The sequence below is a fragment of the Cupressus sempervirens genome, chromosome 1 (genome assembly GCF_028749045.1).
Source record: "Cupressus sempervirens isolate cs-2001-9-10 chromosome 1, ASM2874904v1, whole genome shotgun sequence".
NCBI lineage: Eukaryota > Viridiplantae > Streptophyta > Pinopsida > Cupressales > Cupressaceae > Cupressus > Cupressus sempervirens.
In genome coordinates, this window is record NC_143118.1 from 600,508,675 (window position 1) to 600,531,683 (window position 23,009).

A 23,009-nucleotide genomic window follows, 5' to 3' on the forward strand; every position below is an offset into this window, starting at 1 on the left:
GTTTAATACTTATTTCAAAAATGAAGGTTTTTTTTAGAGATGTGACAATGGATATTGACATGAACCATGTATGGGCAACAACTAGCTCTAACTAGGGATTCACACATCATTGGGTTTGTACTAGAGCTAAAATACTAGACTAAACTGAACTAAGACATAACAAGAAGGAAAAGACTAACCTAAGACACACAAAAAAACTATATATAAGATGAAAACAAATATAACTAATAAAGATTCAAATCTTGCCCATTGTAAGATAAGGGCGTTTCTATTCTATCCAAATACCTTAGTATGAAAGAATTAGCTCCAAGAACTATGTTGATCTCAAAAGGGCCCTTCTATAGTGATTTGAACTTCTTGTGTACTCCTTTAGGTTCTCTCCTTTTTTCCCATAATAACACCCTATCATCTTCCATGAACATCCAAGGTCTCTCCTTACGATCAAATATTTTCTTAACTCATGCTTGATGAGTAGTTATGTGATCTACTACCCTTTCTCTTTTCTCATATATCTTCCTAAGGTAACAAATCTTCTTTTCTAATTCATTTTGGAATGCTTCATCCTCAATAACTTTTTGGATTTTGGTAGTTGCTATTTCAAGAGGAAGAGATAACTAGGCCTCAATTCCATACACTAGCTCAAAAGGATTCATCCCAATTTCTCTTTTAGGAGTTTCTCAGTCTGCCCATAATGCTTCTTGAAAAACCTATTGTGCCAGTCATTTTCATTTTCACTCACCATATTTTTAATAATAGAGACCAAATTCTTATTTGAAGAATCAGCCTTACCATTTCATTGTGGGAAGTAATCAGACAAATGAGAGAGATGGATTCCATTGTCATAACAAAAAAGTTACAATTCTCTTGAAGAGAAACTTTGAGCATTATCTGTTATCACCTTTTCTGGTACCTTAAACTTGATTAAGAAATTTTCCATCAAAAACTTTCTTACCACCTTAGAAGTAGTTTTCTTTATAGGTGTTTCTTCAACCCATTTAGTAAAATAGTCAATGGCTGTCAATATGTGGGTATGACCCACACTAGAGGTTGGGTTAAGGGGTCCTATGAAGTCCAGGCCCCATTGTTTGAAAGGATTTTATATAATCACAAGCCTTAATGGAAGAGTTTCTAACTTAGGCTTACCAAAAAATAACTTACATTTTTTACACCTATATACCCACTTATAACTATCTATGAACATGTCAAGTCAATAATACCCATTTTTTCAATATTTTAAAAGCTGTGATTATAGACAAAAAGTGTCCACCAAAGGCCTTATCATGGAAAGAGTGGAGGAGCTTTTCTTGTTGGTCCTTATCTACACACCTCAAAAAAATTCCATTCAGACCTCTCTTATAGAGAACATAATCAACAATCACATATTTAGAATATTTTAACTTCAAATATCTTCTTTCTTTACTAGTGAGATAGTCAGGGCACTCACCATAAGTAAGATAATAGGCGATATCTAAAAACTAGTTGTCCTTAAAAATCACTAGTAGTGCCAATTATTCTATGTTAGAAACTTCTTCTATATTCTTTTCCATTAGTTTACACAATTTCATTTCACCAGCTTTGTCAATCTAATCTCAAAATCAACCCCTTGAACCTTTGACACCCAAGCTACTCTATTATTCACAGATACCTCTTGTTGACTAAGGATACTTTTCACAACTATATTTAGAACAAAGACCATGGAATGAGAATGAAATGTGTATTATTGAAAGTGCTTCACTTCTTTTATTACTAAAATTTTTTATTTCTCTATGAGAGAATACTTCAACTCATAATTATTTAACAACTTGCTCATAAAAGAAATTGGGATTTTAGCATCTTCTATGTCATTCTTCAATAGAAGGATGAACATAATGTGCTCACTAGAATAGAAACAAATAACAAAATCTTTATAATAATTAGGATGAGCTAAAGCCAGGGCATTTGCAATGGCAACCTTTATCTCATCAAAGGCCCCCTTGGCTTCATAACTCCATTTAAAAGTTATTTTCACTAAGAAAATTTGCAATAGGTATGGTGGTTTCAACAAAAATTGGTACAAACCTTCTTAAGAAATTTATTTGGCAGAAAAAGGACCAAATACCATCGCGGTTAGAAGGGAGGCATAGTTGTTGGATTGCTTGAACTTGTTCAATATCTATTCTAATTCCATATTTTGACATGAGGTGACCTAGAATTTTTCCCTTGGTGACACAAAATACATATTTCTTTGGATTGAGGGATGCACCATTCTCTCAACACCTTTGATGAACCAACTTCAAGTCATGCAAATGTTATTTCCTCCTTCTTAAGAAGATTGGCATATTATCTAAATATATAACTATTATATTGATCAATAAATGCCTAAAAGATGAGTTTATAGCTCTTTGGAAAGTGGCACCTACATTGATAAGTCCAAATGACATTCTATTGTAAGCAAAGGTTCCCCAATAGGTACTAGTGAAGGTGATCTTATGTTGGTCTTCTGGAGCCACGTTGATCTAATTATATCCTCAGAATTTTTCAAGCATGTACACCATCTTTGAACCAATTACCATTTGTAGGATATAATCCATATTAGGTAGAGATAAATTGTCTTTCAAGCTCTCTTGGTTAGGATCCTAAAATCTACACAAATTCTAATTTCAATACTTTTCTTTCAAACATGAACTATGTTGGGTACCCATGTAGAATGATGAATTGGGTATATTATATGCACCTTTAGAATTTTGTCCACTTCTTTGAAAATTGCATCAGCCATCCTAGGATTATAATTTCTCAATTTTTGATATTAGGGGGTCACACCTAGTTTTAAGGGGATTTGATGTTTGAACTTTCCTTGCTAAGAGTTTTTAAAATCTTTGTAGGACCATGTAAACACATCTCCAAACTCCTTCAACAATTTCAATAATTCACTTCTCTTAGATTCATAACAACACTTACCCAAGTTAACCAGCTTCAGATTACCTTTAGTAACAATACTAATCTTCTCACATTCCTCTAAAAAATCTCCCCTTTCATTGGCAGTCTTACTGAAATAATAGTCCTTCCTATCAAATAATGTCACGAAGGCTACCAAACCTTGAGAAATATGATTTCCTTTTAATTGAATAATATTATCATCATAATTCTCTTTCTTACCCAAAGGAGGTTCATGGCATTCTGAGCTTGAACCTTCAAAATGAAGAGATTTAAACTGCCCTACCCCTTGGAGGAATGCATTGATATGTGTATCATCATCAAAAACTTTCCAAGAGGATGCATTGTCTGGAACACTAGGGTGATGAATTAGTTAATGGTGTATACATCATTGGGGAAGTTAGGATGCATGATCATAAGGGAGGCTAAAACAGCAAAAGAATATGCTCTAGAAGTTTATTCCTTGGGCATGGATTCTATAGAGAAAGCTTCAAATCCTTCAATTTTATCCCATGCTCTATTTCTATATTGCTTCAGCCTTGAGTTCTTTACAACAAAGATATCTTGAACCTTCTTGACAACCAATTCAATGTTCCTTTTGGAATTCAATAGTTAAACTCATCTTCTCTTAGATTCCTTAATGCCCAAAAGAAAAGCCTCATATTTGGCAGTATTTTTGTGTTCTACAAATCAAGCTCAAAAACCTTTAGGATAACCTTGCCAAAAGGCATAACGAGAACAACTCCTCCTGAGCTGAATGAGGCACAACTTCCATTAAACTCTAACATCCACAATCCTTTGTCTACCAACTCTTCATATCATGCTATTTCTTCTTTAGGAAACATAAGATAATTAGAAAAATTAGTATCATTATATAGGAAGTGAGACCTAGGATATTTAGATGGAAAAACTGTGCACTTGGCTTTTTCCTCTAGTTTCAAGATAACTTTCTTACTCCCAATTGGTATAGTAGCTTGAGACCAACGTAGTTTCACCTCCCCACCCAAATCCTTATAAAAAGCTCTACTCAAGAGCATCTCATAACTGGATGGGATATCAAAAGCTAAGATAGTTAATTTGACCTTCATATTAGGAAAATTGGCTAGAGAAATTTGAGTGTCTTTAATCTGACCTACTAAGGGGACTTGTTTGGAGTCCATGGAATAGAATCTACCAAAATTTTTGGTCAAGGATAAATCAAGGGCTTTGGCTATTGTGGCTAACATGATGTTATCAGAGGCTCTAGAGTCAATAATGCAATTACATGGATGAATAAGGATATATATAATGGGTTATATCTTTCAACAATTGAGTGAGTTTGTGTGGTCTTAGCATGAATAAATGATTTATCAATTTTAGGTTCTTCCATGAGTTCAATGAGCACTCTGATGGTTACCATTGAATTATTCTATCAAATTGAAATAGGAAAAATAGAACTTTTAACATACTCAATTAACCTATCTAATTCATTGGGGTTAGATTTCAAATAATCAAAAGGAGAAATATGGATTCTTGTAGACTTACAAAATTCCACGATGTTAAATGCAGATTTGGGTTCAGGCTTCTTTAAGAATTTCACCTCTTGAATAGGATTTTTTTAAAACTTTAAGATCATCCTTGTGATTTCCCATTTGGTCTGACAACTTTCTTGTAGGTGTCGAAGAGAGTTTAACAAATGGAGATTTGTCATTCTGATTTCTCCTTGTAAGCACTATACATGAAGGATCTTCAAGCATAGTAAAAGAATTTTCACCTTGTTCTGAGTCAGACTCATATTCAAGGAAATAACTTACAGAGTCACTAGGTCCTCTTAAAGCCTCTTCATTAGTGGTTACTTCTTCAATAGTACCCTTATTAGCTTGCAATCCTTTGTAATGTATCATCTTTGGACAAGAAATTTTGTCACGTTCATTTGTTTAGTGAAAAATGTACATATTTTTTTTCTTGGTTGGGGAGCCTATAATAATCAATTTATGGTTACTTGGTAACATGTTTGTTTTCCTTCCTATCATTCCTAGATTCTATAAATTTCTTGGGATATTATGATAAGGTGCACTTTCCTCAAGAATTTTTTTTTAAATCTCCAAGACATTGTTCAACGGTCATTAAACTAAGGGATCTATTGAACAAGAAATGGATGCTTGTGAATTAGGTGTCTCTATGTCTCATATCCACTTTCCTATGGAAAGGAGGTCATCTTCTTGTATATGTGAAAATAATTCTCTATTGGGAGCACATGTAAACAAGCAAAAATTAGTTGTACATATATATGAAGACTCAAATAAATAAAAATACAACTAATCTATTTGAGTTGTAGAACCAATGCAACCAAAGAAAGGATCTCATGCAACCTTAGAGCAGCTCAACAAGGGCACCCAAATGAGACATTGTTGGTGTGCTTGAGATTGAGGGATGTGGATGTGCTCTCCTCAAACACAACTATTGAATCCCAAGATGATACATGATGTGCAATGATGAGTATGAACCTATGCTAAATGGTCAAGAATGCTTCAAGATATGGCTATGGAAGCAACCATTCTTTAAAGCAATAAAAGGAGGTAAATGTGGATTCAAATAATCAAATCAACAATGAAAATCTAGAATGAGAATACAATATCTAAGACTAAAATGAAAACAACTACCAAAGGTTGGCTCTAAGCATAAAATCTCTAGCACTAAACTAGCATGATAACTATGTAATGAGGGAGATGAGAAATACTTAAGACAAGGGCTTTATTTATAGGCTTGAGGGAGACCTTGAGGAGGTGGCATCTATGTGCCATCCACATAAGTGCCACAAGGGAGACACATGGGCTAAAGGAAAAGCCATGCAAAAGTCAAAAAGAGCCTTTATGATTTGAGGGGCTCAAAATTTTCTCACACATGTGTGAGAAACCTTGGGGAAAGGAATGGGGAACAAGGCTATAAGAGCTTTTTTGGAGAATTTAATGGAAGAGGGGCTCCTATGGATTAAGTTTCTCACACATGTGTGAGAAACAACTTTGGGCTAAAAAAGGTGTTTAAGAGGGAGCTTAGGATCAATAAAGTTGGTTTAGCAAGTGGGTAGGCTTATAAGGATGAGATTAATGGGTGGTAGGCTAGGTTTTAGTTAGGATTAAGACTAGATAAAATAAAATTTAATTTAATAATGGGCTTAGACAATTCAATAAAATTGATGGAATTAAATAAATTACAATTTATTTAAAAGGGGATTTATGGAGATCTTTGTATTAATTTTTTTTAATATATTAGGTGGAACTATTTAAATTGAATTTAAATACATTAGGGAAGTGAACCTAGTTAATTAAACAAATTTAATTAAATAAGTAGAGGAACATGATCAATATAATTAAGTATAGTGTCAAGGGAGATATTAATAAATTGATATAGTGTTTTGGGATGATTTCAAGTGTCTCAACTTCTAACTCAACAACCAATCTTTTTGTTGCATCAACATATGCTACCTTGTCATGTCTCAAATGGAAGCTTATGCTAGGTGGCATGGCATTGACAAAGGAGCCTTTCCTATTCTCTACATTTTGCCTTTTTTTAGCAGGGATCTTGTAATAATTTTGTTAAATTTTTCTATAGAATCACACATGGGTTCATGAACTTCTTTCTTGAGTTGTGAAAATTGTAATGAAAGGCTATGTTCAACATCAACAACCTTGAATCTTGTGTTAAAATAAATCCCCATAGAGGCCCAATCAATAATAGCTCCATTAGGGAGATGATGAAACCAGTCTACAACAACTTTAGGTAAATTCTATACAAACAATATAACGATTTTCATTTGGAACAGAAAGAAATCTGCAAAGGGTGTTGAATGCATTCAAGTGTTCATTTTTTGATTTATTCCCATGACCATTGTACTTGGGAAGGATATCCCTAGCCCCTTTTGAGAGAGGGTTAGGATTAGGCCTAAGAGAAGGGGGTCCAACTTGAGTACCCCAAGGGTTTGTGACCATGTTAGGTAGTATGAAATTGATTTGGTTGGGCATTAAAGTGGGTTGAGATTAGGGTTCCAGGTAGCACTAGGCTTGTAGAATTGTAGAAACTAGTGTGGGTCTTTTAGAAGAAGGTGGTTTTCCTATGCATGACTTAGTTATTCTTTTCCTTCTATGACTGAGATTAGAAGCCAAATTCTACAGTCTCAAAAACATATATGATTTATCCATGGAACCCTTATATCATTTATTTTGGGTATACTTACTCCTATCCATCCCACTTGAATTAAGGCTCAAGGATTGGGTTGTTGAACAAGATTAGGATGATTCACTTTAAGTTGTTGAGTCAATCTTTCCACCATTGTTTCTTCTTGAGCAATAAGTACTCCTCAAATTAGTTTTACATGTTCTTGTTTATCTTCAAGAACCTAATTAACCTATAAGTATTTCTCTATAATAGTTTTGGTATTCCAAGCCAAGGTATCTAAATTAGAAATGATATCTTCTTGGGTATTTTCAAAACCTAAGCTTGGTTGGACAATAGAATATATGTCTTGATGAGGCAAGATCATCCTATAAAAGAATTCATTATTCTATTATCTTGGATTATTAGATAAGTCTCCCCAGTGGAATCTCCAAAAACTGTTGGTGAATAGTTTTTCCTTATTTTAGTTAGTATCTTTTATAAGCCAAAAAAATAACTCACAACAAATGAGTTTTTTAGTTTGAAAAAATCTCCATGTTCAAAGGCACATCTCCCTTCTTAAAATATTAATCATTATAACCTTTATTACAAAAGAATGGAAGTACTTTCTCTTTTAACTAGAAAGAACTAAAGGAAAATAAAACATTCTCCCATAAACATGGAAGAACATTACAGATTTAAAGATGATAGTCTCACTAACAATGCCACACAACATACACTAGTGAGTTTCTCAAATTCCTAATGAAACTTATTGTAGAACAAGAAAGGAATGTATATATTACTTCATCAATTTAATGAATAAAAAATCATCATAGTAAAGACTGAATTCCACACGAAAAAAAAAGTCCAACCAATGTAACCATATGATCACATAAAAGATGATGAGAGAATAACCCCATGATTAGTCATCATTTATCATTATCTTCCTGGAACTAATCACAAAAGATATATATTGGTAGTATCAAAATAACTATATATCAGTAAATTATTCAGAGATTCAACCCTTTAAAGGTGAAACAAAGAAAAATATATAGCAACACAGGGCTTCTGAATTAGTTTTAAAATTGACTCCTTAGGGAGTTGCTAACTATCAAGATATAACAAAATATTTTCTAAAACTACTAGCAAAAGAAAGCAAGGAAACTATTGGCTCATGGCCCCTAGATTACTAACTAACTTCTAGCTATATTACTAGTAGTGGCGTTCAACTCTTGGTTGATAGGGAGACAATCACCTACTTCCTTTCATGATTTATGTACTACCAAAAAGTAAATCAACTCTTTTATTTAGGAACTCCAAGCTATTCAAGATACAATTTCCATATTATCATGATCTGGGTGACATGTTCCAATGTTTTATCTTGTGCTTCCAAATGGTCAGTGCATATGATCATCATTGAATAATCTCTACCAACTATGGGAAGGCCCTTAATAGAGACCTTCTTTTCTTTCTTCAATGCCTCTATGCTAAAAAGAAAGCCGGTTCCACTTCTTTTGAGCTTTTTTCTTCTTGACTTACATTCTCCATAATCTTGACATCAATGCACCTTATGTCACCAGCTAGGATTTTCCTTAAAGAATTCATCTCTTTTTGCAACTCTTCCTCTAGGCCCTTCTCAATTACAATATTTCTCCATTCTAAATTGGCTCTAGCTATAAATGGAAAATTTGCATTAAAAATCATCTCTGTCCTTTCGGCTAAAAACTTGTCCACCCCATACTCCTGGATTTCATAAATATCAATGATATATTCATTCCACTTTACTTTCTCCAATTCCTAGGCATTTGTTTCTGATTCTAAAGTGATCATCCACTTTTATGCTCTTGCATTAGTGATGGTGAAGTGAGAGAAATAGCCAACTCATTGGGCATTCACTACACCTATCCTTTCATCATAGGTGTAAGCAATAGACCTATCTCTCTTGACTTGTTTAATAAAGCTTTAATTAGTGGGAGAAGTAACATTTATAACATATATGACATTAGGAAATGCTCCAATATTTAGACTTTGTAGTACATAAATGTATTCCACCATCATATGTAAGGATTGTTTAAGCTCATGTTTGTCTCTTTGGTCTTTCCATATTCATTGTGAAATCCTTGTGTTACTAGTGGTCCATATTTTATGTCTCCTACTCTAGATGTTAGGTCAAGGATAGTTTTCTCCAATCTATAGTCTTCTGGCATCACATCATCCAAATTCTTTTCAACTACTAACATTAGATCATCAACCACCCAATGCCTTGTTTCCTCATCAACATCCTACATAGTTTCAATTTTGGGCCTCTTAACTTTAAGAGTCTTTCTCTAGAACTTACTCACCATATCCTCTACTAGAAGAGTTGTGGGGACTATACCTCTCTTTTTTCTTACTGACAAGTCAAACCAGTTAGAGATGGAAGAATTATGCTTGGGGATAGCGGTTTGAAAAACATGGGACATGTTAACAACCATTCAACTCAAAGTATTGGCTCCTTCTATAGCCTTCTTATTCCCTTGATCCATATCACCACCTTAACTATTGGCTAAAAATTCTTCTTTTAAGTCTACCACAATTGGTCCTATATGATTCTCTTTAGTTGATCTTTGTTGACTTTATATCTTTCTACTACATGAGTGTGTCCACCTAAAATAGGGAGAGAATTGAAGAAAAAATTGAACAGTAGGTTTAGGTTCAATTCTTAGCTTTTGAACACCTATAGTGGGAGAGGGGACAACTTCATTATTATTGCAAACAAGGTGAAGTGAAATAGAACTAGTAGCATCTTTTTGAAGATTAGAGATAACTAGCTCTGGTTTCGACCATCTTTTATTCACAAGCCATTGTTCAGTTCTTGTAATGACATGTAGAGTTCTATCTTGCAAGTCATCTTGTTCTGGTATGTCCAAATTAACCATAGGCAAAGGATAGGCTTCAATCTATTCAACATATACTAGTCAACTACTTCCTCATTTTCCCCTTCAAGAACCCTAGAAATGTCCAATTGAAGGTTAAACTCCTTGATTTGTTTTAGGGTAAACCTTGACCACCACCGTTTCCTGACCTTATAGTCATCTTTGCAATTTTCCCAAAAATATTCTATCTAAGGGACTTGGGAGAAGGACATGTGCATTTCAAAATATTTATGAGAAAAATCTTGGCTATCAAAATTGGAACATGGAGAGCAGAACAAGAGGTTCATGGTCTTAATTTTGACATTTAGACTAAGGGAATCTTGAAAAATATGAACCAGTAATGTCCAACCTCAATGGGAAAGGTGTATTCATAACCTTTCTGGGCCTTACAAGTTTTCTTCACTTCCACTAACTGCCTACATACTTTGATCAAAACATAGCAACCTAGACAATATCGGGGCATCCTCAAAGTTTTTCCTTCACACCCTCATATTCTCAAATATGTGAACTTTGGAAATTGAGTAAAGGAACTACCACAAATGGTAATCAGTTGAGCTGCTTCTTCAAAAAACCTCCTATTTTCCTTCCCTTGGAGCTCAAAAACCAACTTGGAGAGAAAATTATATTGAACATTTTTTAAACCTTTTGGTTTTATTCTCTTTTGTAATAGAGGGTAATACTCATAGATGTGCATGCTTTGATTCCACACATGATGAGAAAGGCATTTCTATTCTCTACCAAAAGATAGAATATAAAATAGGTAGGATGGCATTTACAAGATGAAAGTTTCAAACACTTGGGAAAGCTCCTCTTGCAATCTCACTGCTATGATATTAGCCCAATCAATGAATTTTTCCTTCTCCAAAATTGCTTGGATGAGAAAGTACATCCATTTCTCCCAATGAAAGGAATGTGGGTTTCATTTTACTCTATTTAACAAGGTTATAATATTCTTGATCTCAGGTAGCATGTGTTCCCTAGTAAGAGGACATGGAAGACTGGAACCACCTCTTTCTAGTTTGAGTAGCCAACTCTGAGAAATTACATTATCAAACTATTGGCATTAGTGGTGAATTAGGAATAGGATGAACTAATAATCCAATCTTCATGCACTTTGAACAGAGGAATCCTTGACACACTTATTATAGCAAACCTATTCATATATAGTAGGACTTCTCCATTGTAGGTCAGGGAATCCAACAACTTGCAACAACCCACTCTTAGAGATATTTTTAGAAAAAGACCTAGGCTTAGAATTTTAAAATATGGCTACTAATTTTCTAATGTCCTTGTTAGTAAGAAATGTATCCTCAATATTAGGCATGAAACTACTTATGGCTCAAGATTTCCCTTTTTAGGTAATTTGGGATGAAAATTAGCCATGGGCGATTGGGGTTTTGGCAAGCCAAAAATAGAGTATAGAAGGAAAGAAAATACATAGATAGGAACTCAACTGCAAGGAAAAGAAACAACAGCTTGACAAAAAAAGAAATTGAGGACTCGCTAAGAAGGTTGCATGAAAAATCTTTGCTGGCAAAGATGTCTAATACTATCTCCTTGTATCTCTAAACAAAAAAAAGTTCTTACCTTAAACAACAATGGTAGAAAGAAAATGAAAAGGAAAAATTCCTTTTAAATAATTCAACCTAGAGGGAGATACATGTGGATAGGAGAGGAAATGAGTGAAGTGATAGGATACTTCCCATCATTAAATGCTTCCTTAAATTTTGCATATACCAAATTATTTCTCACAATAATCACCATTAATCACCAATAAATATATGTCTTTTCCATGAATTTTGGTAAAAAATATCATCTTACGTACTCCCACTTACTTAGGCACATGTATTTCTTGAGGCAAGATTTTAGACCCATGAACTATGAACTTTGAACTACTAATAATAGTTCAACATTCAAGTATTTTAGTCATAAGGTATTGGAATTGATTCTCATAACTTGATAAGACTTGAAGATTATTGATTGAATTGATGAATTTGAACATGGACGTTCAATGTTTAACTTCACTAATGAACAATAAGGTCTGAAAGGAGAAAAACCTTGCAAAGCTTAAATTTACTTGACACTATGAACCCATGAAATCATGAACTTTGAACTTTGAGCTTTCATGTTTAGAGTTCAAGTTCAACCTTAAGTTCAAAACTTGAAAAAGTGCAAGGCTTAAAATGAATGAACTTCCAGACAAGAATGGTAGATTCATTGAACTCTTGAACTCTCAAACCTTTCAATTCAAATTCAAGACTTCTTTCAAAAATGAAGGTTTTTTTAAGACATGTGACAATGGATATTGGTGTAGACCATGTATGGGTAAAAATATGCTTGCAAATTTCCAATTAGTGCCTCTGTGTCAAAATTTTGCATAAATAGTATAATTACTTCAATAGTTAACACGTTATTCTCAAAAGAAGGGGTAAGTGATCTCAAATGTTTTTAACACATCTCATCTTCTATTATAGTTCAACCACAACCTTTAATTCCTATAACAATCTCAGTAATCCTCTGAAAATACATAGATTCATCTTCCTACATTCTTGCATTCTCAAGCATAGTTTTCCATTTATACAATCAAAGTTCTTTGCATATGTACATATCCTTCATAAAGTGCTTCTAACATTGTACAAATATCATAATCAAGAAGTAGATATTTTACCTCAATAAATTTAGATTCTGGAAGTACATAGATCCATGCTTCTCTAGCATAAATATTGTACCTAAATTATTATTTCTACTTAGTAGTACGAGAGTGTATATCTTTTTCTTCCACCATAGTCTTCAACATATTTATAGTCATCCAATAGTATATCCTTGTGTGTAGCAAGTGATTCTTCATCTTTCCCTTCCAACTAGCATAGTTCTCTTCAAAAAACTCCAAACTTTCTTTCTTGAATTTCATGGATCTCCTTAAAAAGACTTGATACACTAATACCAATTTTTATAAATTAAGTCCACCAATAAAACTTAGATGAGTGTGTGGGTGTGGGTGTGTGTGTGTGGTGGGTGGGGGGAGGGGGGTGTGAATCAGTTGTATGCCAACTATAACTTAAATCTAACTTTAAAAACCAATAATGTGAGTATTGGCAAGAGATATAACATACACAATGTCGCAGTGATTTATTAACTAGGGAAACCCTTGATCAAAGGGAAAACCCTAGTGGGGATGAAATACACAAAATGATGTGCTAATATAAAAATTCCTTATGAAAGGATGTAACCATGTTAGGAGCCAATTACAATACAATCAATACATATAACTCCCTGTTAGGAGACTTTGAATCCCTGTCAAAAGATTCTATCCCTTTTAGGAGCAATGAATAAGTCAACTAAACTCATTATCCAAATTACCTCAATCACTCTTTTCCAAAAAAATATCTAGGATAACGTATCCAAGTAGTGAACTGACAAACCTATAACTAAATTTCCAATATAGTTCCTTTGAATTTCTCAAACCAATCTCAACATAATTTTCTTCTCTTCATTGATCAAACTCACATCCTTAGTATCCAAACATAAATTATACAAACACAAAAATCATATTCTCTACAAATCAAGGAAACAATATTTTCTTTATACCTTGTCCTAAAAACTAATTAAGTTGGAATTTTAAGCTTCTGTAATGTACAATTAATTACATAGGACCTCAATAAGATATTAAAATAAAATTCCACATGATACATTACACTTTGCAACTTAAAAATAAATCTAATTAAAAGAGTTGGTTGCCAATGAACATATAGCGCATTACACTTCAATGACCTCCATAGAATGATCATCAAAATATTCTAACACATACATAACATCATCAACATTTCTTCAACCATGATCTAATCTCACTCACCTTCATTCCATTTTGCTCAACAACTATAATTGAATAACAACAACTCGTTTCCTATACACTATCTTATTATGAGTCTCCACTAAATCAATTGTAACTAATTTAATCCTTCATATTAGCATATGTGAACATAGATGTAGCATCTGAACACATCCCTAAATATGAATCTAATCCCACATATCTTAACTTGCTATGTCCAAACCTCATTGATTAAATCTACCACTTTAGTGTACAAAAACTATGTCAAACATGAACTCATATACGTGTGTGTGTGTGTGTGTGTAGTGCGAGAGAGAGAGAGAGAGAGAGAGAGAGAGAGAGAGAGAGAGAGAGAGAGAGATGTTGACATCAGTAGAAAACCTATCATGAGTGAAATACATAAGCATCCAATCTAAGTGCCAACCACTCCATAGTCTCCTAATCAATCTCCCAAAAAATCCTAACATGCTAACATATTTGTCTTGGCTCAATTGCTTCCATGCAAGTATAGTTAGTCTCTACCATAAAGAAAATGGTCTTTGCATATTTTTCTACTGCTTATTTGGGGATTCTATATCTCTATTTCATCTTCATATGGAAACTTTTAATCATTTTAAAGATATCTATTGTGACTATTGTCTAGTCTAGTGTGTTACAAAATTTTGAAATAATGTCCATGGTACACCTATCATTAGTCCATGTTATAAGGTCCATATTAGGAAATTGATGCATGATATAGAAGACTAGGTACATGGTCAATGATCCAAATATAAATGGTTCATGTTTATCATGTCTTATTAATTGTTGTATTATGATCTCACACACATCAAATGCTCTTTGTCAATAACCATCTTGTAAGTTGTCTGAATGGACCCTATTTTAACTAAATTGTGTCTTTTCTTTTTATACATCTTCTACCCAAGTATCTTTGCAACTAATCTCATATCCCTCTTCCTTATGTGGGAGAACATCATGGCTTATCTATCCCATCTAGTGCCAATTTTTTTGTCAACTTCCTTCTTCACTAACTTATTAGTTGCTATAATTGTGCTTGCATTGTTCAATCTAGTTACTAGGTGTATCAATTCCTTAGTTATCATAGTAGGTTGGTCACCTAACCAAAAAATATCATCATGATTTTTTCTCAAAAAAATTATGATCCATTCTTGTTCCTCGGATTATTCATAATCAACATATTCTAGGATGTTTAGGTTTGCCAAGTGAGAGAATTATTATTTCAAGGTCTTTTCACCATTTTAAACCTTATCTAGGTATAAACCTACGTCTCCATCTCCAAATGACTTTCATTTGCAATAAATATAGGCCTTGATGTATTCCACATGCAAAACACCTTTAGGGGTTTGAGAAAATGTATCTAATGGGTCATCTTACATTGATATGAATGGTTTTTTCTTAAACTAATATCTTGGCCTATCCTTAATATCAAAAATCTAGGGCTTATCCTTGACTATCTAACTTCACAATTAACTATAACAGAAACATCAAATTCACTTTGCAATAGATTAAATAACTTTTTACAATCTTGTTAGGGCGTTGAAAAAATATGTGCACAATCTTCCAAATCACCTTCAATCACTCCTTAGGCTCTTTTCTAGGTCTCTTAGATCAAATGGTGAAAAATGAATCCAAATTTTCCCTTGAATTATTTTAAAAATCGCTTTAGTATTAATTGTAATTTATGAAAGTATGGAAAGATGATAAACCTCATAGTATACACCAAATTCTTTAGCAATCTTCAAATTTATTGATTTATCATATGCTAATTGAGATTAAGGATCTAGAATACCTGACACACCTATAACTAAATTTGCATACCTTGATTCTTCCATTTAGGGGTCTAATAATTTTCTAGTAAAATTCTCACCTTTTAGCTACAATAGCTAATTTAGATTGAAGTAGAAGGTTTAGTGTTAGGCACTGCATCTACCTTGTTCTCTATGAAATGCTATACCTTTTCTTTTCACACTTTTGTATTTTCCATTGATCATTCTCTTAAAAATTTCTTATTAATTCTATCATACTTTGTCTTTTTTGTATTATAATTCCTTCTTCAACTATTATTGTTCCCTCTCACATAGGTTTTCTCATAGTGTTCATGAATCCATTAAATCTATAGAATCTAGTTGTATGTCCCAAGTTATTAAAAATATGACATGTAATAATTGAATTCTCATACCTTGATCCAAACTAGTTAACTTGCAATCTACAATCTCTAGCAATGTGTCCAAAGTTGTTTCATTTGTAACACATAACTACATTATTGATGATATTATTCATTCTCAAAGGTCATTTTGTTCTCATGTTAGTCCTTTTATTTTTTTGTGTATTTGATATCTGACTTGCATTCATGTGATTTGTACCCATAAAGAGAGAAATTGAAACAATATACAGTAAAGGGTTTAGCGTCCATGTTACCTCTACAATTCTTGCTTATGTGTCCATATTTGTTGCATGCATAACATCTACTTTTGAATTATATCATTTGATCTTTAGGTTTCTCAATCTAATTTTTAGTTTAGTTGATTTGATTTGACAATTGATTTGGTTCCTATTCATGTTCAACTATTATCTCTAATCCTTTATGTGTTTTACCTTCAATATAGCCAATCCATGTCATGTTACCTTTAGGATTTTGTACCATTACCTACTCATCTATCTTGTATGTGATTGAATATAAATTATCAAGATGTTTCTTGGTTTTGATAAATTTTCCCTTCATAATTCTATTATACTTGTCAAGTTCTATGAATGTCAACTTAGTATCTTCAAGTTTAGATGTTACCTTAGTAATCTAAGACTTCAAATTTTTGACCTCAATCTTTAGATATGCTTCTTATTTTCACTCATCTGATATCATGCTCATCTTTAGCGATGTGATCTCAAGTTCATGCTTCATTATCTCATTCTCCTTTTTTAACTTGAAAAATTAATAAAATTCCTTAACTTGATCTATTCTAATTGTTTCCTCTTTGATCTTCAATTTTCAATCTGATCATTCAACTTTTGATGAAATATTATGCAAATCTAAGCTTGATTTTCAATTTGTCTCTTTCATCATTAGATTGGTCTAATTCTTCAAGAGTTTTCTCATAGTTTCTTTGCAAATATTTTAAATCCATAGTGATCTCCATTAAGATGTTAGGCTTCTTTTGAGAAAACTAGAGGGGTGATTCAGTATTCCAACACTTTTTCTGCAAACGTGGATATCAAAAGTTAACCTTAAACATGCATAAAAAATTAAAATGAATAGAAATAACAAGAATCTCACAAAGAAAATCATAACACCATATTTTGTTAACTAGGAAGGCCCTAGCCAAGAGAAAACTCAGTGGGAATGGTGCTTTAAAAATGATCCACTAATCAAAAGTACCTTATGAAAGGTTTTGACCTTGTTAAGAGTCTATTACATACATATAGTGTATATGTCCTTGTTAGAGTACTTATACCTTGTTAGAGGTCACATTTGTGTTAGGATTTGTATTACAAAATGTGCTCAATGCACTACAACAATATACAACTTTACAAGTACTATAGAGAAATACCAAAAGTTGATTGTGTTGATATCCCAAATATTTAATTAGTCATTTTTTTTCCTTGCATCTGATCATGCCCATATACCTTTTATCTTCTCTAACCATCAAAACATAATCTAACCAACATATACAAATCTTTCATATCACAACAATCTAACATAACATAAGCATTGGAAACTTTTCTTATCACAATATTCTACCTTTATAGCCTTTTCCTTAACTCTTTAATTAGTGGGCCTAAAAAAAGATCAAAATGTTACCAAAACACAATAGTAAAATATTCTAAGTAAGGTTTAACATCTATTATGTCATCCCTCCAATCCTAAGTCCTTGATTTGACAATTCAATTCAATACCTTAGCCAAAATGATCTTTTTTTCTTCTGTGTGCCATGTTTCTATAATATCAAGTTGTTAACTAATTTTCCATCTAAAAATTGTGCCAACTAGAGTCCTAACATAAGTGAACATAGATATAACAAGTCAAAATATCATTCTACTATATCCCAACATTATAACTCTGAAGGTGCATCCAGTGAATCTCACTAACAAAAACAATATGACTGTGCACTATATCCTGATATACTTAGACAATTTCTTCATGCTAACATGCCAAAATTATATCTTTTCCACAAGAGTAATTAACTATGCATATTTTTTCTATAAATGATAACATAATCACTTTCCTTAACCAACTTTCCAACAATGTATTGTGTAAATAATTTGAAGGAAGAGTGGAGTGTATGCAACTAAGATATCCATACTCAAAATTTTGTTGGAAGTGCTTACTCACAAAAAAACCCCTTTTGTGTCTAATTCCCTAAGACATCAAGGCTTGGTTTTTAATCTAAGAAATGAAGGTAAGAAAACAAATATATGTGAGCCTATACAAAATTATCCCTTCCACTATCATTTATAAACTATGGAAGTAGCATAATCAAAGAATGTTCTAAGACAAAATAATGTTGAAGGAAAACTTGTGGTGAAAATAGAATCTCAAATCATGAACTTAAAAAATGTGTCAATGATGAAATACACTTTTGTGAATGATGAAATGATTAGATCTTTTCATGGTCTTTTCGTCCCCCTATTAATAGGGTTAGGATGGATGATCTTCCTCTTGATGCTCAAATCATAATTATGTGGCAATAACCAACCTAGCCATAAACAGATCAAAGTGAATTTGGAGAAATTTGATCCCAGTGGCATCAAGAAACCATGTGATCGCACTATAAAATTTTGGGAGAAAAATAAAAATCTATTAGCATGCAAAGAAAAATATAGAAGAATACAAGGAACTCCTCCTTATCGTAGAACTTTCTCAAAAACTAAAAGTGAATTGACTACATCCTAAAAGGGATTCCTTAATTACAATAAATATAATGTGAGAAGATTCAACTCCTAATTGGAAATTGGCTTGATGGATGGGGCCATTAGTGTTTTCATTAATAGATTCACAAAATTCATATCAATACATGTATTGTGAAGGTTATTCCCTTGTTTATGTGAGTGTCAAAAGAGTAGATGTTAAATTTCCTAGCTGTCCTAGCATCAAGAATCATTTGAATAAGAGGGACAAAGAATAACATTAACATTGGGTGGTTACTTGCCCTTGATATTTATCACCTCATAATAATATCATGAGGGAAAAAAGGTTACATTATTGATGGCTCATAATCAAGTTTTTTTGAAGAATGCAATATATAATGCCTAGAGTGATGTGATGAAAAGGTGGTAGAGGATGTGTTGATATGTGCAATGGATAACTCACCAAACCAACATTAAGGGGTCATCCAACTATTCTTAAGAATGTTTGAAATTCTTATTTTGCTTGAAATACCTTGTCTCCTATACAAAGTTGAGAGATATAACATGATATATTTGGATTGGTGTGCATTACATTGAGAAGGCTTTAGGAATGGAGTTTACATTGTGACGATGATTGTGGGAAGACATGTTTGTATCACCCTTAATTATGGAGGATAATTCAATTTGTTGGTTCTAAGATTATATGGTGCCTCTAATTCATTTGATATCAAAGAAATGTCAAATGTTATTTCTTGAGGAGGTCATTAAGAAGTTTCTCAGGGTGATTCTCATATATGTTCATTGCTTGGTAATTCATAATGTGGGGACTAATCTTGGGGGTGATTTTAACTAGTTCTATCATAAATACCAAGTGAATATGGATGTAGCAACCATATTCTTATTCATCATTTTGAATATCAGGGAATCAAAGGATGGAATTTTTTGTTCTTTTAAACATTCTTCAAGAATCCTTACCTTATTGAAATTGAGGATGTATTGGATAATCTTAATCATGATAAATGCATTCATTTTCCACAAGACTACTACAAGGTTAGGTGTCATGAGAGAAGTGATAATTTGTCTCTGATCACTACCATGGAGGACACCTCAATCAAAGGGATGAAGTTTGTCATCTCCAAGAATGTTGTGTTCCTCAAAAATATCATATGTGTCATGAAGAATGAACGTGATGTCGAGGTACGAGAGTGTTTAAAGTTTAAAGGCCTTGCCGATAACAATGAAGAGGAAGAAAAAATTAGACCTCGTACAACTAATGAAAATGGGGATGATGTTGGTTCAATCTTGCTTAACATCAACAAGTTTCTTGTCCACAATGATTGTGACTCAGGCTTCCATTTGAAGGTTGGTAGAGAGAAGCTAAAGCTTAAGAACAAAGAAAGGTATATCAATTTCAAATTTTGCACAAATTTTATTAATGTCATATATGGTTGGTTCTATTTTTGTAGAAATATGTACATAATAAATTATGGAACAATAATGTCACATGTTGGAACATGAGATAGTGAAGTGATTTAAGTGTATGAACTATTTATTATGTTTCTTAAATACTAATATAATAATTCTCCCTGGAAACAATTTACAAACCAAAAGAAATGTGGCACTCTTCAAAGGAGTCGACAATAGATATATTATCAAGAAGAAAATTCTAAATGGTCACATTGAAGCATATAGTCTACTTAATATTTAATGAATTTTCATCTATCTAGACCTTTTTGAACCCTTGTACACAAACTATTTTCAAACTAATGTAGGTTAGATTTACTTCCACAAAGTAATTTGTCTTATTTTATCCCTCTACCTAAACTTTCTTAAACCCTTGTGAATTAACTATTTTTAAAAAGCTGACTATTACTTTATAACAAATATCATATTATTATTTCAATGAAGAGTTAATAGAGATGGCGACCAGGAGTAGACAAGGAAGAGGATGGGGAAGTGAACCTTTTCAAAATTTGAAACCTGTCCTAGGTGGGATTCCTTAGGGAGGAGGGAATTGGAAGCCTAGAATGCAGGAGGGGTTTGCGGAGTGTCAAGGGACAGTAGAAATTAGAGATGCGATAGAGAATGGAGATGGGGACCCACATGACAAGAGCAAAGGTTCGAACAAGCCTTTTCTACCACCCAAGGTGGATTGATCTAGGGTACTTTTGACAAAATGGTTGTCTCTTTTTGGAGTTAAACCTACTGGTAAGTCTTCCTTTCCTTTGGTTAAAATTCTATCTAGCTTGGAAAATTCTATCTGGATAGGTCAATGTAATGACGATGGTGAAAGGCTTCCTATCTTTTGATTTCACTTGCATTAAGGACTTGTCAAATATCCTGTGTGAAGGGCCTTGGAGTATAGGTCGCTCAACCCTAGTGCTCCAAAAGTGGTCTTCAAAGTTGGATTTGAATGACTCATTTTTTGTGCAAGAACCTATTTGGGTAAGACTTCTAGACCTACCTCTAGAGTTTTGGAATGAGGATGTGTTCATGGGGGTGAAAAATTTCTTTGGTGAGCTTTTATCAATAGGCTTGATAATGGCTTCTAGAAGGAGACTAATGTATGCTAGGATCTATATTGGAGTGAGGGAAGGGGACAATATGCTAAAAGTTGTGTGCTTTGACTCAAAGCTTGGAACACATATTCAAAAATTGGATTATGAAAGTGTTCCTTTTTCTTGTTTTCACTGCCTAAAATCTGGGCATAAGGTAAATCAATTTCCTAAGGCTAAAGCTGAAAAGAAAAGGATTCCAATTTTTTCTAAACCTAGAAAGGAGAAAAAGATCTGGAAAAAAAAGGATATAAAGGAAGGCTAGAAGACCCAAGAGATTTCAAAGGAGGTCTTGGAGGCTCCTATCATAGGAGCGAACAAACTAGTCCAAAATGAACCAAAGATAGACAAGAAAGTGGATAAGGTCTTGTCTGGACCAAAGATTAATGAGGTGAAAGACCCAGTTAATATAGTGGAAGGCCCTGTTAAAGGAGGTAATAAGTTAGACCATAGTGACTCAAAGGTAGACAAGACAGTGGATAAGGTTTTGTCTAGATCTAAGTTAAGTGAGGTGGAAGAACTAGTCAAGAATTCTAGATTCCTTGAAGTCAAGGAGGTGGATTCCCCAACTAAGGTGGCTATTTTGGCTTCATCTCAACTAGAGAGCAAGGAGATTAGAACAAAGAATGATAGTCTATCAGAGAGAAAGGGGGAGCAAACATTGAGTGATGAAGGGGAGTTAGAGAGGGAAAATCAAGAGGAAGTCTTGGGAGTTCCTTCTTCTTCTAGGAAGGACTATTTTGTTTCATGTAATCTAGAAGAGAGATTTGAGATGGACAATTCCTTATCTCAAGTTAAGATGGATAAGGTTGATGACTATTTGAAGGAAAATAAAGGAAAGCCTAAAAAGAAAAATAGTTGAGAGGCCTCCCTAGCTTCTCCAACATAGACCAAGAGTTGTGGAAGACTAGATGTGGGAGGGAGGTCAAGGTTAGTAGGAAGGAGGCCTTTTAGTCAAGTCATACAAGATGAGGATAGAAGGAGTTTGGTGGATGGGAGCCAAAGAACTATTTTGGAATGTACTTCTAATTTGAAATGAAGATAATTTCTTGGAATATAAGGGGCCTTAATGGGTCCCATAAGCAAGAAATTCTTAGGAATATGATTAGAGATCAGATACCTGATATTTTGATGATTCAAGAGACGAAAATGAAGAAGGAGATTCTACGTAAGATGTCCTTTAGCAATAATATGGTTGGTGAGGTTGCAGACTCTGAAGGTGCATTGGGAGGTTTGCTTACTCTTTTTAATAATAAATAGTTCAGATTTACTTCCTTGTACAATGATGGTAATATTCTCTTTTGTAAAGTGTTTCATTTGCATTCCAATGATTATTGGTTCCTTTTGAATGTCTATGCCCCTAATTCGAAAAGGGAAAGGATGAATTATTGGACTAAGATTTGTGATATGGTCCAAACCAGTAATTTGAATAAAGGTATCATTATGGGGGACTTCAATACTCCTCTAATGGATGAGGAGAAACTGGGAGGTTTGGCTCTGAATTGGGAAAGTAAGATGGATCTCTCCAATTTTATTAATATTTTGGCTTTGTTGCATGTGGATCTTTTGAGTGGAACTTACACTTGGTCCAATAAAAGAATTGGAAGTGATTGTATTCAAGTTCGATTAGATAGAGCTCTTATTTCTCCAGACTGACTAAATTATTTTTCTTGAAAGTTTTCCCTACTCCCAAGAGTTGTCTTAGATCACTCCTCAATATCCCTCTTGATTGTCTCTCTTAAACCTAGGAGGAACTTCCCTTTCCGGTTTGAAAAGATGTGGACTTCCCATCCTAATTTATTGAAT